This window comes from Onychomys torridus, chromosome 12 (assembly GCF_903995425.1).
Source record: "Onychomys torridus chromosome 12, mOncTor1.1, whole genome shotgun sequence".
Classification (NCBI taxonomy): Eukaryota; Metazoa; Chordata; class Mammalia; order Rodentia; family Cricetidae; genus Onychomys; species Onychomys torridus.
The window spans coordinates 39179831-39187272 of record NC_050454.1 but is presented as its reverse complement, the minus strand read 5'-3'; positions in this window follow the sequence as shown (position 1 = coordinate 39187272).

Genomic DNA, 7442 nt, shown 5'->3' with positions numbered 1-7442 from the left:
GCTATCTTGGTTTTATTGTCACATTTATACAAACAACTTTTCCAAATTATACCTTAATCACATGAATTTATTATAACTTCTTTGATGATTTAATAAATTTCTTTATGAAGGTTGATTCTGTAGCTCTTCATTAAAAATAAAACCTTGTTGATGTTACTAATATTCCACATACTCTATAGAAAGTAAATATATATTTTAAACCATCAAAGTCAGCTAGCCCTAAGAAATTTCAGTTTATTATTCATGAAAACAAATGAATTATATACACATATTACAAATTAGTATATTTGTGGGTTACAGTGCATCCATGGTGCTAGGAAACCAGAGAAAGCTCAATTTTAGCACTATAATTGAATACAGCCTGAATTATAACATCCAATATCCCTGACACTCTGGAATCATATTTATTTCTGCTAGAAGTCAATGAAGAGAGTAAGTTTATTTCCACAGAGAATTTTTATGCTGTATTTCATTGTATTATGAGAACAAGATAGCCTAAAGTAATTTGCCTTGCAGCCCGACTTTAGTTCATCTCAGTAAGTAACCCATGCTAAGTGCTTGATTCACTTTATGTTTTCTCCAAATGAGGTTTCGATGTTTATACCTTGTAATTGCCTTATTTTACACATGTTTTTGAATGGTATTATTTTAAAGTAGCAAGGTCTAGAAAGATAATCTATTTTAATCCCCAACATTTTTGAAGAATTAATTAAGGCCTTGAGATGGTAAGTGATCAGACAAAGGATGCATATCTAGTTACTTGTGGAATTTATGTGAGGGATGAAGCTACCTAAATTTTCATACTTCACTTAAGGCATCTTACAGAAAGGTAAAATAGAAAAAGTTGTAAGTAAGATAATAACAATGGAATGGAAAGGAAGAAAGGAAACAAAGAAAAAGGATGAAAAAGAAAGGGGAACATGGTAAAGCTTTAATTTTTATTTTCACGTATATTAGATATAAAATTTGAAGAAGACAATTGTTGCAATTTCATCATAAAGTAAAAATTATATTCTACTGGCATTTTCTTCTAGGATAAATAAACTTAGCTCCAATTAAAATAAAACATCTGTCTTCAAATAGATTTTATTTTACTATTCATTAAATTATTAGTCATTATATTAAGGAACAGATTTTTGCGGGAGAGGTGACTACAGGGCACAGTAATCTCTTGGACAGGAGGACTCCACAGAGACCTAAGATCAACAGTACAGAATTCAAAGGGACAGGAATTTAATCCCAATTCTTCCCATATGGAAGAGTAGATATGTTCTAGCAGGAAACAGCTTGTTTGAAGCCACCAAAAGGAGGTCCAAAATATTCTCAAATAGATAAATATTCATCTCAGAAATAATAGTAATGTCTATAAAATACATCAAACCATACTTTTCACTAGTTTTGGATCTATTAACCTATATAAATAAAATTATGATACAGGAGCACTCACATCCACAAGTTTCTCTCTAGATAACCCAGTAAGAATGAATTAACCCTTTATAATTATAAAATTATTACATGCTAAGTGTTTTCACTAGAAAGAATCCCCAAATTGTTTTTGTATAATTGGAAGGAAATCAAAAGGCAAATAATCATCATTTCATCCTTTTACTTGTTTAACTCCTTGTTATTTTCATTGATGACAAGTTATTTTCATATTAATGTAGATGTCTTAGAAAATTATTAGTGGATGTTGAAAAGAAATGTACTAAACACATATTCCATACTCAAAGATATTAAAAATAGGTGAATACCTGCTTTTAAAAATATCATAATTATTATTTACCATGTTACAACTAGGTTTTTTTGGGTAGTTTCTCTGACACATAGCTAAAAATAGCACGATGCATAATTGTATCATTTCATTATAGAAGGTTGTATTAGATTGATATTTGAAGAACTCTGGGGACCCACAGAGGCTCCCCAGTAAGGCCTTACTCAAGGTCAGAAGTATGAGCTTCCTTTGCCCAGGAGGGCTGCATAATGGGATGTTTTGGCCAAGGGTGTGGTTACCAGGTGTTTTGCAGGGTCTACACTTACTGGTATTTTATACCTTGACCTTGAAAGGGGGAGGTCCTTTGCCCCTCCACTTGCTGATATATAAAATTCCCATGATGAATAAAGTCAAGGCGACTGGGTATTGACCAAGGGCACTTCCAAAGTTATTCTTCTTTATTTATTCTTCTTTATTCTCTGTTTTTCTTGCTGTCTCTGTCTATATTTCTATCTAATTTATCCTCCTTCCTTCTTCCTTCCTCTAAGAGCCCTTCGACAGGTCAGAGCTGGTCTCCAACAAAGAACAGCTCTACAATACTGTTATTTTGTGCAAGCAGTGATATTCTGACATGGCTATATGTTCTTTGACTAGTTATCTTGAAGATATATCCATGCTGATGTTTTCATCGTCTCAAACTACATTATATTCTGGTTGGAATTATTTTGTCCTAATAGCCCTATCAGCAAATATTATGAGCATTATGATTCTCTATAACACTTTTTCTTTTTTCTTTACATTGCTTTGAGAATTTTAATCATGAGTAGAGAATTTGCATCATTGTCACTTCACCAGCTCCTCCCTCCTACTCTGCTCTCCAACTCCTCCTATGCCCTACCATGCTCACAAATTCATGACATTGAATCTTTAGTTATTGTTGTTACACATATATGAATAATATTGTGAAGTTAATTTTAGTGTGTATGTGTGTGTGTGTGTGTGTGTGTGTGTGTGTGTGTGTGTGTGTGTATTTAGGTCTGACCACTGAAAGCGGCTAACTATGCAGAGATTATTATTGGAAAAGACAGGATTTCCCTTTCTCAGTAGTCATTAGCTGCCTGTAGCAGCTTATCATCTAAGGTTAAGGCTTTGAGAGCTTTTCTCCATCTATACTACATGTCAATTAGGGTTATTATTATGAAGCTCTTATCTAAGAGACCATATTATTTAGATTTCATAGGTTCAGATCACTATTGTATATAGAAGACATTAGATGCCCTGGTCCTCTGGTTCTTTTTCACATTGTCTTCAATGATATTGCCTGAGTCTTTCTTAGGTGAAGGGGTTGTATTGCAGCAGTCATGTCAAATTGGTATAGGAACAATGCAGTCAGTTATTTTCTGCATTTTGAGAAGTTGTGGGTGGACCATGTCTATGCCCAAAAGGAAGCTTTTGATAAGGAGTGGTAAGCTACGCTTATCTGTGGCTGTAAGGATAGATTTTCATAGTGCAGTTGGGAATTAAGACAGTTTTCAAAAGCAGCAAATAATAGGACCTCCTCTAGGGTTGATAACCACTCCATGTACAGGCAGTTGGCTAGCTTTACAGTACAAAGCATGAATCATCTTCTACTGAGTGGGCCTTAAGTCCAATTAGACTGTTGTTCATTACACTTAAGTTACAAAAGTTGCAATTGCACTAGTATGTATTTTACCATGTTGAGCATTGTAAGTCATAGGTCAACATTTCCACAAAGTCCATTGATTGCTTTTCTCCCTTGGCACCTTGCATAGTACTTTCTTACACTTTGAGAGATAGTCCTCAGTAAAGAGGCTTCCAAGTCAGTTCCAGCTCAATTTCTCCAAATCCTGTGTTTCATCAATAAGGGTTTGCCTTCAAACTCTAGGAAGCAAACCAGGGCAATGGCAATAGCCTATATTGTTTTGAAAATTACTTGAACTCCTTTGTCAAGAGATTAAAGAAAGAGGTATCCCATGTCCTGCACTGAAGTTTTTGTTAAATAGTCTACAGATCTTGAGGTCATGTTTGTGAGAATTATCCACACAACTGTTGTAACTTAATTTAAATTATATATGTATACACACACACACACACACACACACATTCGTTTTTGGTTTCTCAAGACAGGGTCTCTCTGTTTAACAGCCCTAGCTCTGTTGACCAGGCTGGCCTCAAACTCACAGATATCCACTTGCCTCAGACTCCCAAGTGCAGAGATTAAAGGCATGCACCACCGCCGCCACTCAGCTCTTTCTCTATTTTTAATTTAATTTGTGAAATTCTTTGGAAATTTCACATCATGCACCCCATTCATTCCACTTACTTCCCAATCTGCCCATATCCTCCCCTCACCCCTGCAGCATCCCCCCCAAATAAAAAAATCAAAATAAAACAAGCAAACAAACAAAAACAAGAAAAAAATAATAAACATTCTTCACTTCTCCATCTTTCCTGCCTCCCCAACACCTCTTAAGTTGTCTTGGTGGCATTGGGAATGCGTGTCACATAGTACATGTCAAAAGTGCATCATTTTGGTTCTGCCAGCTTTACTGGAAAATGTTCTTTGCAATGAGTCATTGGTCTGGTTCAAGGCCTCTGGTTTCTGGTACATCATCATCACTGGATCCTCACCAAAACTCCTCTGGGCTATCCTGAGGCTGCCCTGAGTCGTTTTTAATTAAACCTAAAGTAAAACACTTCCTTAAGTGATTTCCAATCATTTTTTATGGTCTCTAGCCTTCTTTCCACTGCTTTGCTCTGTATTGTACTCCCTCCTTTCATAGGCAATTCTATTCAAGTTTTCCTTTAGAAGCACTATCAGCATGCATACTTGTTATGTACCTATGAATATTATTTGTACATGCTAATATCTTCCTCTTGTCCTAAATGTCAATAAATTTACTCTTAAATTATAAATTAGTGCTGCAGTTATAATTTAGTTATGGAATAGTTTGGCTAATATTTGATTTTATTTGTGATATTAATACAAATTTTGCTGTTAAACTCAAAGCATTACTGCAAATGTCATAGCAATCAGGAAATTTTATTTGAGTGGCTTTTCAGAAAGTGATGTTTTAGATTGCTTTGGATTGGTGTTTCATGCTGCAATCATCCAGTTACCATCTGAGGAATACTTTTCCGGTTCTTCAGTAAGGGGAAATCCAAACTATGTACCTACATTTCTGAGCACCAATGCAATAAATACTCTAATAACCACAACTTCAATGTCAAGGACTTATCATGGTACACTCAATATTTCCTACATCAGTTATAGTAGAAAGTCTTATCTTAAATATTGTTAAGCAGTCAACACCTAGAATGACTTCCTATTTTTTTGTAAGCATTGCCAAACCTGAAAGAAAACAGTGAGAAAATGATTCCAATAGATAACCAGCAGAAATGTAATTTTCTGACAAATGTGGTGCAATTACTCAAACTCTCTTTCCAATCTGGTGCTTTGTAGGCAATGCCAGTTTACTATTGGCTTAGTCTTTAGGTTTAACTCAGTGGTTCTCAATGTGTGGGTCACCACCCCTCAGTCTCCAAATATATTTACATTATGATTCATAACAATAGCAAAGTAAAGTTATGAAGTAGTAATGAAAAAATGTATGGTTGGGGCCTAACTCAACATGAGGAACTGTATAAAAGAATTACAGATTTAGTAAGGTTGAAAACCACTGCAAATGTAGGTTTTCTCTTCTAGGGAGTGGCAAAGAATGAGGAATTGTAGTTTAACAATGCTATGGAGAGACAGAAAGAGCCACACAGAAATTACTGACATTAGTGTTGATGGACCCAGGCAGCATAAGCTGCCATTCAAGCAAAATGCCTCATACGTTGAGCCACACAGACTTGAAGTTTTCTAAGCTAAGAGCTCTGCCCTTGAAGAAGGGACAAGACCTGGTCTCTGTTGTGCTTGTCTGACCTTCAGAGTCCACATGTACAATGAAATGATTGCTTTATGCCACTACATTATAGGCAACATTAAAAGTAACATGAATAAATCATGATAGATAAAATTTTCCAGACAATATTTGTTGGCAACCAAATATCAAGTTCCATATAAATAGGATGAAAAAACAGTGAGGCACTTAGCTCCCTGTGTGATCTGGGACAGTTTATTCTGAAAGACACGTGTTCAAATGTATATTATTAATACTGGTGTGTTCTAATATAGCTATTGATAACATGATGTGAAAAGTAGCCTGAGTCCAATTACTTATATTTCACATGAAGCAAAAAAAGATAACAATTTGTTTTAAAAGGGAAATACCAATATGATTGAACAGTAAATTATAATTGTGTATCTCAAAGAAAAGATGTAACACCTTTGTTACTTCAAAGTAGAGTAAGAGAGATGAGTTCAAATTAGTTTGTAATTTTACCTAGAATTTTTAGGTCAGGAATTCACACTCCTTTTCTTACCCTAATTGCAAACTTATGCCCTTACTTCAGGAAAAATTGTTGTCTTATTTCCCCATCAAACAATGCTAAAAGAAAAAAAAAACCTAATAATAACAGCAATAAAAGTTTATTTCAATATGGTGAATTTTTTCACTAATGGTATTATATGTACATGTTGACAATGTTGAACATTTTTAGAAATATTAAAGACTGCAAAATGCATGTTTGGCTTATACTATTCATATTATTTCACTAAAATCATAATCTTTCTTAACTGGTTACAATCATAGATTATCTTTAAATTATATTATAAGAACATCTATATACCATAATACAAAGTCCTATAAACTCAAACAACTTATGAAAATATTGAAATGCAATATAGTCTCAAACACATATTTTAGGCTCAATAACATCAGTATACATATTTGGATGGGGATTGCTTAAGATGTTTAAAAAGTATACAAAAACAATAACTAATAATTTCATAGTAGCACAAGAGTCATAGAATACCCTCTATTCTTTGGAATTGATATGCTACTTCTAAAACTAAAAGAAAAATTTTAACAGCAGGTATGATGGTTTGTGGCTATTATGTATATAATCACTGAGGCAGAATGATTATAAGTTCCAAACCAGAATTGGGTATATAAAGAGCTCTTGATGGAGGAAGAGAGAAGCCTATAAGAGAAAAACATGTTCTAAGTCACAACAACAGCAAAAGTCATCCTACTCCAATGTCTTTAGCCTATGTCATAAAGAAGTCCATTAGTCTTTAATTGATGACTTTCAAAAACTTTCTTGGTTACATAAGTAAATTCATGAAAAGCCTTTATATCCATGAATGGATGGTTAGCATTTCAATAAAAATAATTTTATTCTGGCTGGGTGAGGGTCTGAAGGAATTTTCCACTGGGAATTTGGAGCTCTCACTTCTGATGCTCTCATAATTACATTAGATACAGAGTAGTTAACTCTTGCTTGGTGACAAGTGACAAAGTCAAATCTGGCCTTTAGAACGGTAATTCTTTCAATAAGAGAATTGATTGATGCTGGACTAAAATTTATACAACAGGCAGCATATACAAATTCATGACACAAGATACATGTCTACTATGTATAAGATTCATGGTTAATTTTTCTAAATTTTGTGAAAATACAATCTATATTCTAAACTTTCATTAGTTACCAAAATCATCATACCTTCATTTAAAAATAAAGACTGAATAGTTGTCTCTTAAATATAGGTCTTTTTTAAGTGATCTGTGCTGATTTCATGGACAGAAAGAACAGCAAAATTATA